This window comes from Cygnus atratus, chromosome 2 (assembly GCF_013377495.2).
Source record: "Cygnus atratus isolate AKBS03 ecotype Queensland, Australia chromosome 2, CAtr_DNAZoo_HiC_assembly, whole genome shotgun sequence".
Classification (NCBI taxonomy): Eukaryota; Metazoa; Chordata; class Aves; order Anseriformes; family Anatidae; genus Cygnus; species Cygnus atratus.
In genome coordinates, this window is record NC_066363.1 from 128700991 (window position 1) to 128717451 (window position 16461).

Sequence of the window (16461 nt, forward strand, 5' to 3'; positions counted from 1 at the left end):
ACAGACCACTGCACCAGCTACTGTTGTGAGACCAGATAGAGCTACTGCTGCCTACACATAAAGAGAGCCATTAAGGAGAAGTTGTTTATTTCTGCTTCTGCAGAAATCATAAACACCAGCCATGAGCCTGACAGCACAAGCTGTGCTGCAGTAAATTCTAGTACTTTGCTGGCCATTCTAAGCTGCCCAGTAAAAGTTACTGTAGCTAAATCCCATATACATTTCACGAAATAATCCTGCTCAGAAGATGGTATCATATTCATGCACAGCAGGGTGTGCAAATGCCTATAAATCAAAATGTAGAATCTGAAATATCTATAAAAAAAATCTTTGCAAATTTAACCATGACCCTTTGCCAGACAATAGACCTTCATATGCTTTGCAGCTTAGCAGACACCAAGGAATTTTGTTTGGAAGTGATAGCTACTGTCTATGTAATATTTAGGACCTATTCGTGGATCATCTGGCAGAAAATAAAAGGGTTTCCTCCTCTAACATATGCTAAAGAAGGATGTGGTCCTGTGCCTGCTCCTCCTCTTCTGACTTTTTGCAAATAGCACAACATAAGAGACAGTTGTTTCTGGCTGCCCTGCTGCCTGTCATGGCTGTCAAGTGAAATCCCGTGAATTATTGCTCTTCCAGATGTAAGAGATTTCCAGGCTGCCTTAAACTGCCTGTGGTTTGTGGTACTGGAGAGGAGTGAAACGAGATTAAACTTCATCTCATCAGTGCAATCTGAAAAGATCACACAGAGGACTAATAATCACAGCTTTTTCATTCCAGAGCTGGACCCAAGAGCTGTGTGTTTTTGTTTCAGGGCTATGTCACATTAAGCTTGTTGGAAGACATTGATTAAGGTCAAACAATGTTTGAAGATCAAAAATATTTTTTTTTACTCTGTGTTGCTGCATACATTTTGCATTCTTCAAAAAGTGTCATGCATTATTTTTACCCGGCTGAAACTGAAAACACTATGAACTGAGTTCGGTAATTCTGAGATGTCAGCACTTCTTAGCACAAACTTATGAAAGATAGAAAATGAAAATGCTCACCTAAAATTATGTATCTAATGCTATACGGCTTCCCCTATAATTCAGAGGGAATAGTCATCCCCCCAAAAAAGTACTTGTCACTTCAGTTTGATGATCAATCTCCGTCTTTGTGATTTTCAAAACTTTTATATATATATATATATATATATATATATATATATATGGTTTGTTAATGCCAGCCAGGATGGTGTCTGGACCTTTGAATTTAATTTAAATGTTTTGTATTAGTAAAGAAGTCTTATTCCTACACTGTTGAGTTACATGTTTTTCAAAGTGGTCAGCTATAAGCCTCCATAGATTAAAAAATAACTGCAGGTTCAAAATGGAAGGTAGAAATTTAAATAAAAGTTTTCGTGATTGCTTCCAGAATTGTTCTTTAATTGCATGATGTGCATTTCAAGCATTTACTGGTTAATTTCCAAGATAAGTTTGAGGTATGCATGTATGTATGCCTCTTTGAGGTATGTATATCTATATATATGTGTGTGTAGGTATGTACTTAGAGAGCGGCATAGAAATATTATGCCCATAATACCTGCAAACTATGATTTAAATAATAGCTGTAACATAAAATAACATAATGCTTTAAAACCTAAGTATAGTCAAATGATTACTGTCACAACTCATTTTTTAATGAAATGAAGACAAGTGGAGAGGCCCCTGACATTTCACTTCAGCCCTATTAGCAAAATATTAATTATAGATAAGAAAAATAGGTTGCCCAAAAAACACCTGGAAATAATTGACAGATGTATGTGACTTAGATCAGAACGTAATTGCCCTGATTTGACCTATGTAGCTTTTTTTGAAAACTGACGTAGCTTGTTTAAGTAATAGTGTTGGCTACCAGATGTAAAACCTCCCAGGCTAGCTTCCTTTTCCATCTGAGCTCGGGAATATCACAAATGTGAGGGGATACCAGTAAAACAGTGATGAAAACCATAGGTATGAGTATCTGCAAGTGGCTCACATGAAAGCATTTATTGCTTTTCATGCATGTGTATTAAACCATAGTGGAAAGGAACCTTTCATTGAAAATGCATTAATTATTTGACACTGTTTTTCCTCAGTCTTTTTTTTTCTTTCTTTTTTTTTGGTATGGGATGTGAGTGAAACATTGCAGCTGAAAAAATGATCATCATACTTGAGAAAGGCTCACAGAATCTTTTCGTACGTTCTGTGTGAAGTTGTCTTGAACTGAAACCTCTGCTCCTTAAGGATTAAGAGATTGAAAAGCAAAGACTGAAGCTGCTGTAATTTAAACCCAGTCATTCTCCAGCACAAAGGTGCAAAATGGACTAAGCCAATCTGCTTCTTTTCTAGTTCAGCTAAGAAATAGTTTTACCTTTTGAAAGTTTTGTACTATTAACATTCCAGAGATGTCATTATCTTAAAAGGAAATTTATTCTCTCTTGATTTTTTAACCTCAGATCAGAGCTGTGAGACAAGCAATAGGTGGACATGGTTTCAAATTGCAGTTTATGGCATTTCTGAAAAATTCCATCTGTGTGATGTATAGATAAATCATAAAGATAAATTTAATCAATGAATGCCACTGAGGTGGGTTTTCTTGTTTATAAAAATACCTTGTCTCCAGAAATACTTGCAGAGCAGTTTTTTATTGCTATTTTAAAAATGGTTTTATATTACTAAAGAGTCATAAAAAGTATCAAATGAAACAAACTTAGTTCCAAGGACTGCAAGAGAAGAGGGAGCATTATGTTATATTGCAGATAATTAATACATTCACCAGACAGAAGAAATCCAGTTAATTACTGGGTGCATGTTAACTGATTGCAGGTTCTGAGTTTCAGTAACAAAATGAACTGAATTCACATTTCAGACTGTTGGTTTCTTTTTAAAGTTTGTCACAAAGACACAGTACATAATTCTAATCAAAACAAATCAAAAGTTCTTTTTTAACAAATATTCCCAGTGGAAGTGCACCATATCCAGCAGAAAATGAAGCCCCAGCATTGTGGTTTGGGCACTACCATGCCATGGTCGGGACCTGTCTTTGATTACTGGCTCTAATGTTCCTCTCATAGACGAGCCCTCCCCGCAGAGGGTCTGATGCTCAGTTTGCAAGAAGAGGGCAGCTCTGGGGGCTGGGGAGTTCAGCAGCTTGGAGTGGTTCCTTTGGAAATGGCACTGGTGGGAGTGGAGGAGGGTTGCCCCACCAGTGTATTGGCTTCTGTGAAGCGGAGCCTTATGCAGAGATAAATAAGGAAGCCATGGTGCTCTGGAAATCTGGAGACGTTTCTTTTCCCTGGGGGAAAATACATAAATATGTTCTCTTAAAATACATGTAGAAATTTACTACCTATAGAAGTAAAAGTAGACCTTAGAATTACTCAAAGCTAGTTTGGGCTACATTGCATAGTTTCCATTTGGGTGAGGAAGAGTCACATAAGTGGTTACATGTTTGTATTTGTAAATCATCTTCTATCACTGATTTAAAACTGTGACCCGCTGTTTATCCATATGTTTGATATGGGGCTGGCAACCAGCAATAATACGAGCTTTCCAGCACTTCCCATTTATAACTTCAAAGCCTAACCTGGAGGACCACCCTCTCTAGAGACAGAAGCAATTCATTTTCCATATTCAGTGTGCTTCTCCTGAGAGGAAAAAAACTGCCAGTCATGCCAAATTGTGTTGAATGATACAAGGTAAATCTAGTTTTATCACATGGGCAGCTGACACAAACTCTTTCACTTATCTTAGGTTGGATGGGAACTGGGTTCAGAGATGAAAGGTCAGTTCTTTATCCACTAAGCCCTCTAGATATTCCAAAATCCCCAGTACATTACAAATTTGAACAGTTTAAGCTCTCTTAAATAAAAGAATCTCTTCTTGAGGTAAAGTATACAGTGTATATAGATACAGAGCAGGAGAAACATGTGAAAGGTCACGGATGTGACCTTTTAACGTCAATAGTTTTATTTATTGACAAGAAGTCCAGTTTAAAGGGCTTAATGAAAAAGCAAGACAGGAATCAAGGAATCTTATAAACTGCGTAAATTTGATTGATTATAAATTTTACTGCATGCCTCAGAAATTGCAATTACTATGAATATTTTCTGGGTCTTATTCTTAGCAGAGGAAGCAGCTTCAGAAATCAACAGCATACTAGTTACACTGGCAATCCAAAAAAAAAAAAAAGCTCTTCAATTTTCCTAATACAGACTAAGGCAATTAAAGTGGGGTTTTTATTTTCTTTATTATTTTCTTCCCTGTTGCTTATGTTTTCTGTTATACCACTTATGAAAAAAAAAAAAAAGTTTGAATCTGAACACACTTTTAAGGCTCACTCCCATTCAAATCAGTGGAGAAAACCCTGACGGTAGGATACTCATAAAGCCTCTCTAATCTACTGTATTTTATTTTAATAAAAATAAAAGTTTTTTAAGCCATAGTTGTTTAAGCCTACATCAGAGATGTTCAGTTTGTATGTGCATTGTTGTAATTTATATTACCTTTATGATAAATGTTTTTCCTTTATGGTAAATGTACAAGCCAAAAATACTGGTGACCAGGTATATGGATGATACATCTAATATATGAATAAGTGTATATATAACACATAGGTGTATGGAATGATTTTCCTGTAGTCCTCAACACCTGCAGTTTATATTGAAAGTATTGGGTGCTCTAACTGCTCAGAAATTCTGAAAATAAAGCCATTTAGCTCTTAAAAATGGTTTTACTCCTCATCAAGTGCAATCCAAGAGTTCTGAAGATTAAAAGTGGAATTCAAAAATTTGTTTCCTGCAAAAACAGTACTTTGGCCCTTTACAGTGCTATTTATAGACTGCAGCATTTTGTTTAGGTGAATCAATTATCTGTATCCTCAAGTGCAGATTTTATTTTCATGGTCTTTTGGATTTTGCCATTTCAGTAATAATGTGTGGCATTATTCTAGCCCAATTTTACTGCTTCTTTTTTGAAAAGACAACCGCCTTTTGTAACGTAATTTAGAGACTTCATTGCGAACGGGCATCAAGACATACAAATTGAGAACACGGGGAAGAGAAACAAAGCTGGATTAAAGATTGCCTTGAACTGCTGGAGCTCTGGCCCAAGGACTCTGCATTCTTGTTTAAAATGCCTTGACAATAATACTGATCATTTCATCTGTAGTGCCTTTTATGTTTTTTTTCTTGTAAAATGAGAACAGGATAAATTGGGACCAGCTATAATGACAGAAGCTGGATAGTGCAACACAACAAAGTGGCAATGCTAGTTCTGGTGATAATCTTTTCATTTTATTCCCCTTTACTTTCTTACTAGTGTGCTAAAACACCTTTGAAAAGTGATATTGATAATTTTTCATATAAATAGTAAACAACACTACACTGTTAACATGGCTTTGCTTATTAAACTTCATAGACTAATTAATTCAGCTGGGTCTCTTGTCAATATTTCAGGCTACTTTCAGTATGACATGATTGCTTTGTTTGGTCTTTCATGCTAACTTTTTACTTGTATTTTACAGATATTTTAATGATCTCAGGTTAGACAGACTATTGAAAGATTTCTTGATCAAAACAGATACTTGGTTTTATTTTTAGATAACTGTGCAAGTTTTACAATACCAGCTAACTCACTGACTTCACTCAGAGGGGTGAAACTTATTCATGAAACAACCTATAATAACTTCACATTTGCAGTTTTTTCTTCTGTTTGAAACATCAGTGATCAGCCTCATTATGTACCAAAGCATATGAACACTGAATCATCAGTTCTTTCACACCTGTGACAAAGCATTAACTAGACTCGCCTTTGAAAGAAATGCTATAAATTGCCTGATCCATGTATATCAAGAGTAATTTCTTCATTGTTTAAATTATCTCATTGGAAAGAAATTTCACTCACAAAGAATATGTGCACATGCAACCAGCTAGATTATGAGCAAATTCTTCAATGTCATTCTGGCTTATTTTTATGAAAAGCTGGAATGCCCCTCAGTTAATCTGCATTATATTGTGCAGACCGGTTTTTATGTAGTCTCATCACTGTGGTGAAATGACTGTTTACCAAAGGTCAGTTACAGTACTCAGAGCCCCACAATGGACTGAAATGTAGGAGAAGATGAGTAATTTGGAACCTTAATAAAGAAATTTTGCTTTATTTGTGCCTAACCTTGAAAAACACTCACAGATTTCAACTATTATACAGGATGCAGCAGTACAACTTCTCAAGGGCCTTTTGTCTGCACACCTCACTGCCTGCCAGAGGCTCATTGTTAGCACTTAGTAACGGCAGTAATACAGGGTGGGTGTTTCTTGTGTTTATTGACAAGTGTCTTTTGTTTTCCTTTCCTTTTTTTCCTTTCTCTCCCCAGATCTTGATGAGCATTCTAGTCTTTCCAGCTCCCTTGCTTTTATTTTGTTTTATTACGGTATTTGGAGGTCTTTTCCTATCCTGAGACAGAGATGCCAGAAAAGGTACTTTTTTTTTTTCCTTCCTGAGCTGCTGGACAGATAATTTGAACCTACTGTATGCAGCCTGAGTGTCTGAAGTAGGTGTTAAAAGAACAAATGGCTACAGTCCAGTTCAACATATGGGAAATGTGTTATCCTGATATTGCCGTATCCTGTCAGATTAGCAAATATATATTTTTCCAAGTTTCCAAATAGAACCTGGTAAAAGTCCTGATAAAACGAGGAAAGGAATTTATTTTTGTGTGTCTATGTGTGTGTGGTTTTGTTTGTTTACTTGTTTTTCCTTAAAATGCTAGAGGAAATGTCTTGGCATTATGGCATTGAGAACAGTTATGTAAAATCATAAATCATTATCAAGGGAATTTTAAGCTCAGTAACTAAGTTTTCACAGTGATGAGCACCCACAGTATTGTCTAAATTTTTAGCATCTGTGAAAATCCAGCTTTACGTTGCCTAGCAGATTCTGGAGAAAAAAAAAAAAAGAGTGTTATCATCATATCATTTCAGTGTTTTTTTTTGTTTTGTTTTGTTTTGTTTTTTTAATCTCTAAAGTGAGATAAATCCAGGTAGGATTTTGGAATGGATTAGAAATTTTAGGAAAAAAAAATAGACAAAGAATATTATGTATTGAAGTTTGATTGTGTCTAATGGCAGTTGGGTACCCACAACTTTTCATGATGTTGAAAGTCTTCCCTATTTGACACAAACTCAGAAAAAGAACTTATATACATATAGTAAGATCAATTATGCTGCTAAGATGAAGCCTACGGCTTGCTTGTGCTTCTTCTTTGGACTATATATATTAAAACATCAGAAGCTCAAAAAGATTTTATTTAAGTACTCTGCATCATGATATTCTGCATCATAATATAGAGGTGAGCTCGAAAGATGTGTATGCTGCCATGGAAGTTGTGAGAACGCATTGTACTAGTACCTTACCTGTCACTCCAGACAGTCAAATGAAGTAAGTCAATGGATCTATGGTACAGAGGTCAGAGTGGCAGTATTTCTGAAGAATTCAGAGAAGCTGTCTGGAGACTGCTAGTGTGTGAGATGGAGGAAGAAAGAGAAAGATGAGCAATGAATTCCCTAAAGCTATTCCCCTGAATGTGTTCCATAATAAATTTTAAATGTGTGTCATAGTGGGGTAGAGGGGTCAGATTTACTAATAATTTGCATTAATATTTGCAATATCTATCTTTCATGAGCTCGATCTCTTGTAGAGTTTTGAAAGTTTATATTCTTCCACAATAAATTCAGATTATTTTTTTTACCAGTTAGGTCATTCTCTGATATCTTATGCTTTATCTGCATCTTTTATATATGAAATGAAGAGGCTGCTCTACTGCTCTTACTCCTTTCTTTGGCTGACTGCTTAGCAGACAGAAACCACTGTAATCTGCCACAGCATCAACAACTGAATGGGCGAGCCGATGCTTTCCCTTCAGAACCTAGACAATAACTCTGGGCAGGAGGAAAATGGACTAACACAGGAATCAGATGAGAGAGTGCCTTTCCTCCAATGACCCAGCTGGCTCACCCATGACAAAGCTTTTACAGGACATAACATAAATGAAATAAGATTGAAAGCATTAAAAAATGTGGCCAAAAAAAAAAAAAAAAAAAGAGAGAGAAACTTAAAGGAAGGCAGGGTCTATCTCTGGAGAGGCGAAAGGCAATATTGTCTGTGTGATTGTTCCAGCCTTCACAAAGGGGATTGTTTGCCTAGCTGGGAGCCACCGGAAAGGATTAACAGTTTTCCAGGGCAGACAACGCCCCTGCAATCTCACCTCAGGGTATCTCAGGTGTGAAGTGGGGGTTTGGGGAAGAAGGCAATGGTGCAGACTCAATTGGCCAGTAGTGCCCTTGGCTGACATCGTAGTTTATTTGTGCGCTTATTAAGCCTGGCCTGTCCTTTGGGGACACTCTTGGCAAAGGTCACAAAAGACAAGATTTTGCATAATGAATGCATTAAAATCTTTTTGTTAGTGCATGGGGAGCAAGAGGATAATAGCAATGAAGCTTTGGAATACAGGAAAGGAGGTAAAAGAAAATTAGTCCCTGAGGTAACAAATATGATCACCATGTGGACTTAGGTTTCTATTGCAGCCAGTGAGCCTTGAGAGAAAAAAAGTGCTTGGAAACATGCTGCCTTTTATTTAGATACGTAGCTACAACACTAAAGGAGTATGCCACAAAGGGCAAAAGAACTACTCTCTTCTATGGTGAGTCATGTATACAGAAAGATCCCAGCTAGTGAATGGGAAAGGATGGAGAATGCTGTATGCATTTCGAAGATCTCAGAGAAAAAAAATGCCATGTCAGCATATAGGCTATAAAATTCACTCAATCATAAATTCATGCTGAAAATAAAGTTAACATTATGAGACTTTTGACCATGAGTCTTCTATGGGATTGATGTCATAATACAGGAGATAGGACCTAGATGCACCTTTTCTGGTACTTTAATGATGACCCAAATTGGGTGGTAAGGGTAAGCAAGTTTAGGTATATGTGTGAAGATGGCAGGGTCTTACAACTCAGTAATGTGGTGATTCAAAAGACTCAGGACTGATAAAAGATAGAAGCACCAGCTATCAGGGTCAGTTCAAGGGTACTATAAAGAGAACCAAATCCCAGCAAAAACAGATAAAATATTACTGTAGTTGCTAAAATACCTTAATCTGATAAAAGCAAAGACGTGAATTTTTAAAGGATTTATCATTCTTTGTGCTATTCCTAAAACACAAATATGCAGTCTTAAGTAACTGCAAGAAAGTTAAAGGAGGACCTGACTTAGGCATATGGTAGCTGGTCCATTTGAGCATATTTGTTCTGTTTTTAGGCAAGTGTGGGCCACAGGAAAAATCAGTGAATAACTATATCAGTTTGTTAGGATGTTTTTCAGTCAGTCTATCAAGATCTTAAATGCTTCTGGTAAGGGCACCCTTTTGGCACAGCCCAGTTTATAAGCTACTCTACTATTTTAGTTGTCAGTGTAGCATTTAGAAGAGGAAATTCTAATTTGCATTTATTTTCAGTTCCCTGGGGGAATAATCTCAAGTCAAAATAGGTAAATCCTTTTAATGCACTTATTAAAGTTGAGAGCAATTGCAATGGCCACAATAGTTGCTCCATTAATTACATTTATTTATTTTTCATAAATTATTGGCATTAGGCTGTTTTGGTATTTTTGTTGTTTTTCTACAAACAGTGTGGAAGCTTAATGATATAATTCTATTTCACCTCACCTTCCCTTTGTTTGTGCTTCTATTATTCATTGCTTTTATCTTAGCAGATGATGTAGCTGGTAACCAGCTTCCGCTTCCTAACAGAAAGTTCATCACCATACATTGGCATATCGTGTTCCTTACCCCAATGATTATTTGCATTGGATACAACATAGCCCTCATGAGCAGGCAAAGCTAACCTTAAATGCCAAGACTGATTTATTTATTTTTTTCAGTATTTTGAAATCTTTATGTATTTAGATGCCTCAAGGACGATTATGCTGTTCCAAGCAAATTCTTTAGTGGTAGTGAACAGCAATTTAAAGAATTAAGGTTTGATGCTTCCATATTTGCAGATAATAGGTAAAAGTCACATCTATTTTTAAGTCTTGGAGTATCCCTAAATTAGTCACATAAATCTAGCTGCATTTTATTTGAAAACTCTTCTTTGTACCTAATATCGTAAAATGAATTCTTCCAGTCTAGTATCCATCCAAACATGCATATTTGCATGTTTCTCCTGGAGAAACTGGGAGCCGATGGCTTGGACAGGTACACTCTTTGCTGGGTTAAAAACTGGCTGGGTGGCCAGGCCCAGGGAGTAGTGGTGAACAGAGTGAAATCCACCTGACAACCGTTTATGAGTGGTGTTCCCCAGGGATCGGAGTTGGGGCCCATCCTCTTTAATATCTTTATTGATGATTTAGATGCACGAATTGAGTGCACCCTCAGTAGGTTTGCAGATGACACCAACTTGGGGGGAAGTGTCGATCTGCCGGAGGGTAAGAAGGCCCTGAAGAGGGATCTGGACAGGATGGGTTGATGGGCAGAGGCCGATGGGATGGGGATGAGGTTCAACATGGCTAAGAGTTGGGTCCTGCACTTTGGCCACAACAACCCCACACAATGCTACAGGCTTGGGGCAGAGTGGCTCAAAAGCTGTGCAGAGGAAAAGGATTCAGGGGTGCTGATTAACGCTCGCCTGAATCTGAGCCGGCAGTGTGCCCAGGTGGCCAAGAAGGCCAATGGCATCTTGGCTTGTATCAGGAATAGTGTAGCCAGCAGGATCAGTGAGGTGACTTTTCCCCTGTACTCTGCTCTGGTGAGGCCGTATCTTGAGTATTGTGTTCAGTTTTGGACTGGAGCATATCCAGAGAAGGGCTACGAAGCTGGTGAAGGGCCTGGAACACAAGTCCTCTGAGGAGCAGCTGAGGGAATTGGGGTTGTTTAGTCTGGGGAAGAGGAGGCTCCAGCAACACATTATTGCTCTTTACAACTACCTGAAAGGAGGTTGTGGGTAGCTGGGGGTCAGCTTCTTCTCAGAGGTAACTAGTGATAGGACTGGAGGGAATGGCCTCAAGTTGTGCCAGGGGAGGTTTAGGTTAGAAATTAGGAGACATTTATTCTCAGAAAGAGTAGTCAGGCATTGGAACGGGTTGCCCAGGGACGTGGTGGCATCACTGTCCCTGGGGGTGTTTAAGGAAAGGTTAGGCCTAGCACTTAGGGACATGGTTTAATGGGGTGACGTTGACAGGAGGCTGACAGTTGGACAGATGATCTTGAAGGTCTTTTCTGACCTTAATGATTCTATGATTCTATGGCATTCTGTGCAGTGGATGGTGCATGCGTTTCCAAAGCATTGACTGGGACAAGCCACACAGCTACACTAGAAATAGATGAGAACTACAATGAAAAATAAACGTTGGAGGGTTTTGGTTTTTTTGTTTTTTTTTTTGTTTGTGCAACATTTTAATATTTCTAGCTTTTTTTAAATGGATAAATATATTTAATGTCTTCATAGATATGAAATGACACCATCTATATTAATGTTGTTGAAGTGCTTGACATACTGTAGGAATGTTTTCATCTGACACATGAGGGGATTGCATTATGAAACACCTGGGACAACTACCTGTGTTTCATTCTATTCCAAAGAATGCTTAGAATTCCTACCACTGTAACCAGCATACTTCTAAAGTCCTTTTTCAGATCACTGGTAACACAATGCAGTTTCAATAGACCACAATGTAAATGAATGTGGAACTTGTTAAGTGAATGATCTCAAAAAAGAGTTAGTCAGTGCTAAATCATCATCAAATGGAAGTGATCTTAGGAGGCTCCTCAGGGATCAACATTAGACTCAGTGTTATTCAACATTTTCACCCATGAGTTAAAACATAAACATAAATCATTCTTAGAAAATTTGTGGGTGGCAGAAAGATTGGAGAATCAGTAAATAATAACGAGGACGACAGAACCATACATTGTGCTCTGAATTGTTGGTAAAATGAGATCATACAGGAAAGAAAAAAAAAAAGTTGCAATTCAGTCAAATGCAAAACCGTGAATGGAAGAAAAACGTTCAGGCCAGCCCTTCAGGATAGGCATCTTTGTCTGGGAAGGCATTGACTGAGGAGGGAGATATCAGAGTGGACAGAAAAACAGCAACTGAAATCCTACAAATAAGCAAGCAAGAAGCAGGATTTGGAATTTTTGTATTTTATTTGGCAGTTATGACACAGATAAGAAAATAATTTGTCTATTTCTGTTGTCCACAGTTTAGAGAGTTGGGTTTTGGGGAGTTGTTTTTTGGGGTATTTTATTCTTATTTTTGGTTTTGGTTGTTTTGGGTTATTTGTTTGTTTTTTAATCTGAGAATGTTGTAATAAAGAACAACAAAACAATTCAAGGTTGGATAAAATGCCTACAGTGAGAGATTTTAAGAGCTTGGTTTGTTTAGTGTATCGAAAAGAAGATTGAGTGTTGACTTCATTGAGAGGTAACTGTGAAAGTATAAGTACTCTCACAATGAGAAAATACAGAGTACTGAAGAGCTCTTTAATCAGGCAAAGAAAGGGATAACAAGAACTAATGGCTGGAAGCTGAACTAAGCCACATGTTAACCATGAGTGGTTAACCACTGGAACAAGTTATAAAAGAGTATGATCAGTTTTATCTTTTAATGCCCATTGATCAAGACAGATTCCTTTTCTGGAAGATATGTTTTAACCACACAGAAGTTACTGGGCTCAACACATAACATCTGGGGAAAATGTGAAGGCCCATAATGGAAAGCCAATAGCACAATATAATGACCTCTCCTCCTGGTGTTTGTCTCTATGAAAAGTTATCCAATATTGATCCCATTGGGCATCTATCAAGTGCCATTTGTTATGCTTAAAATCAGTCCTTGTAATGCTTGTGCCTGAGATGGACAACATTTTCATGTAAGTTTTAAAAAGTTTTGAAAAAGTCATTCAAAAGCATGTTCTGGAGAAGATGCACTAGAATGAATGTGGGAATGTGACAAAAAGTCTTTCTGAAAATTAAAATGGCCTCCACAGTTGTAGCAGTCTTAAAATAGGTGAACAGTTAAGGTAGCATTACTTAGTCCACTGTCTGAGCAAGTAAGGAGTTCATACAAGGGCTAGCTTTGTTTAAATAAAATTTCAGCCTAGCTTTGTATGTTTTAGCTGTTTTTATCAGTAAATGGGTCACCTCCCTCTAACAAAACTGTGACAGGCTCAATAGTGTGGTTTCAGGGTATCATCTTTTCAGATGACAGAGTAAACATACTCATTTGCTATTCCAGGATGAATGAAAAAGAATTGTGGATCATCCTCCATAGATAATCAGGGCTCTATTTCTGTCTGGGATTGGAAAAAACATTAACTGCAAATCACAGAAATGTAAAATGTCATGATGTATATGAAGAGATCATCATCTAAATTTCAATTTGAACAAACACTGCAGATGTACTTCATATATCGTAGAAAGGCTTTTAGCTGATGGGTTAGGGAGATGCACTGCTTTACAATTGGGACAAGGTTTTGCAGCTGGTTTGCAGGATTAGGAAATATATAGATATATATATATTCTGCCAGATCCAAAGAAACTTTAAGACCTTGGTAATTAGTAGAAGTGGGCAAGGTGATAGCATCAGTATATGATAAAAGACGAGAACAAAAACAATCTTCAAGAGACACATTTCTTCCTTAAGATTAATCAAATGTAGGACATGCTTTTGATGCAGAAGTTGATCAAATTTAACAATTTTCATTCAAAACTTACCACTGTTAGAACCAACTTTCAATCAGTGAAGTAGAGCAAAGCTGTCCTAATTCCACTCAGGATTTGGCTGAGTCCTGTGGGGTAGAGAAGTTTAAATGCACACATTTTTAGCCTACTGTATATCATTTTTTTAATTAATTATTTCTAATATTGTATAAAATTCACCAAAGGTAGAAGAGCAGACCTAGAGGAAAATCTGTGGCACAAACTGAAATGTAAATTAAATTATCAAGCAGGATGTTATAAGCTCTGTTATAAGCTATACTAGCCAGTGTATCCAGTATAGTATACTTGGCCCCAAGTGTAGATTCTCTTCATATTCCAAGCTAACTAACTGCATTAGGGTAGAATTTAACTATTGACACTTGATCTTCAGGTTCCAGTAGACCTAGATCTTTTGTCTCCTGTTTTTCTTTGTTCAACAGATATCACAGAATCACAGGATCACAGAATATTTGAGGGTAGAAGGAACCTCTGGAAGTCATCTGGTCCAACCCTCCCTGCTCAAGCAGGGACACCTAGATTAGATTTCCCAAGATCTTTTGAGTATCTCCAAGGAGGGAGACTCCACTACCTCTCAGTGTAACCTATTCTAGTGCTCTGTCACCCACACAGTACAGAAGTGCTTGCTGATGTTCAGCTCCTGCATTCTAGTTTGTGCCCATTGCCTCTTGCCCTGGCACTGGGCACCTCTGAAAAAAAGCCTGTCTCTGTCCTCTTTGCACCTTCCCTTCAGGTATTTATAGGCATTGATAAGATCCATCCCCACCCCCCACCCCAAACTGCTGAGTGCCCCCTGCACACTAACAGAAAATTCCTAACCTTTGAGTTACTTCTAGATGATATCCCCACAGCTTCACCCAGCTAAGGTCATTGGCCTTTCTGGCCAATGTGATGGAGAAATAAGGACACTGTAACATGGATTTTATTTATTTATTTTTTTTTTTAATTGAGGAATAGATCCTTGAAAACATAAAAGACTTTGTAGGCCACTTTTTTTTTTTTTTTTTTTTTCATTTAGTTCCCCTCCTAACTTTCCTGATTTATTCATAAATGCATCAGGAGGGTGAGCTCCTTTGGTGCTACCCTCTCCTGTGAGCTTTTCATATCCGTGGCACTCTCCTCTTCAGTAGATAAAGAGTTTATGGACATCCAGGTTATCCAGGTTTAAAGTGCTTCTACACAACTGTTTTTGGGCTGGTAGAAGGGAAAAGATCAGCAAACTAGAGTTAACTTCTCCCTGCTCCTGGGATACCACCTTCCTCTGACATCATTCACTATCATACCAGTTGGGTGGAGACACCACTGCTCTTGGGTCCATGGTCTTAGCCAAACCACTGAAATGATCACAATTATTAAAATTAGCCTAAAAAATTGTTCAGATATAAGAAGCAACAGTCGGTGAAGGGGTTTAATCTTTGGGAATGGTAGCCATCACTAAGTCAAATTTCATTTTGAAATTAACTACTACAAACATAACTGCTGATAATATCAATATATTTTGCTGCTATAAAGCAAGGGAGCTGATACACTGTGCAGTAGAGGAGTTTCAGCTGTTAAATCTAGGTAGGGAATGGAACATACTTGCCAAATGACAGCAGATGCCACTTTCTTTGTGATAGAAACTTATTCTCAGTTAGAGCTGTCAATTTAGTAGATGCTGAATTGGTGCCGTGATCAAGATGAATGCTTGTTTCTTAATATAACCTCATGGTGGGTAAGTAAAGCAGTTGCCTTAACCTCAGGCACTTCATTAACTGAACAACCAACTGATAGTGGACCATTGTATCATTATTGCTTAAATAATGATGTTTTACAGAGTGAATATAAAGCAGTATTGTTTAGATACAAGAATATACTTATATCAAGATATACCTTACCACTCATTGGCTATATGCAAAGGTTTTGTTATTTGCAAACCATTTTTTAAGGTTATTTCTATTTGCTGATTTTCTAGTTTTCATTGGATGTTTCTCAGTAGATTTAATTCTTGTATAATCAGTGAGATTTTGTCTTCTCCTAGCTGACATTCCAAACAGTGTGGATGATATGCAGGCCTTGTTTGATCGAATTGTCTTCCTTAGGTCACGTTTCTACATCTTGTTTATAATTCTTTCTCTGCAGTGAAACTGATCCAATCTATCCTAACTTCACTGCAGTTCCACATGGGGAATTACCAGTTAAATTAGGTATTAGGACAAGAATAGTAACATTGAAGAAATGGCTTAAACAAAAGACAAATATGACTTCTGTTGAAAGGAAGTCTATCAGTTTGTGAATCCCTGGTGGAGTTTCTCAAAGATTGTCCTTAGTGTTATTTGATATCTTCATTAATGGCTTTGATACAAATATTAGACACGTATTAATGAAATTTGCTGATGCCAAAACTTTGGAGGAGTTGTCTATATAGAGGAGAACAGGAATATCATACAGGAAGAATTAGATGACCTTGACAACTGTAGTAATAGAAGCAAGATGAAATTTAATAGTACAAAGTGTAAGGTCATGCACTCAGGGACTAATAACAAGAATTTCTGCTATAAGCTGGGAGCTCATCAGTTAGAAATAGTGCAGGAGGAGAAAGAATTGGGTTTAATCAGTCAGTCACATGATGATTATCATCACCTCTAGTAGGAAGCTGCCATGAAAAAGGAAAGCGTA

At 37.4% G+C, this 16461-nt stretch overlaps 1 long non-coding RNA gene across 3 annotated transcripts in view; it reads right to left on the minus strand.

The window, feature by feature from the left end:
• Nucleotides 1-1009: 1009 nt before the first annotated feature.
• Nucleotides 1010-16461, minus strand: part of LOC118247997 (uncharacterized) — a 61628-nt gene continuing 46176 nt past the window's right edge. For 2 of the 3 annotated variants that reach the window (XR_004778643.2, XR_004778644.2), the window contains exons 4-5: nucleotides 13801-13874; nucleotides 1010-3321 (exon numbers count right to left, since the gene is read on the minus strand). This is a non-coding gene — a long non-coding RNA (uncharacterized LOC118247997). The remainder of the gene's footprint in view (nucleotides 3322-13800; nucleotides 13875-16461) is intronic. The other variant, XR_004778645.2, reaches the window with a different exon arrangement.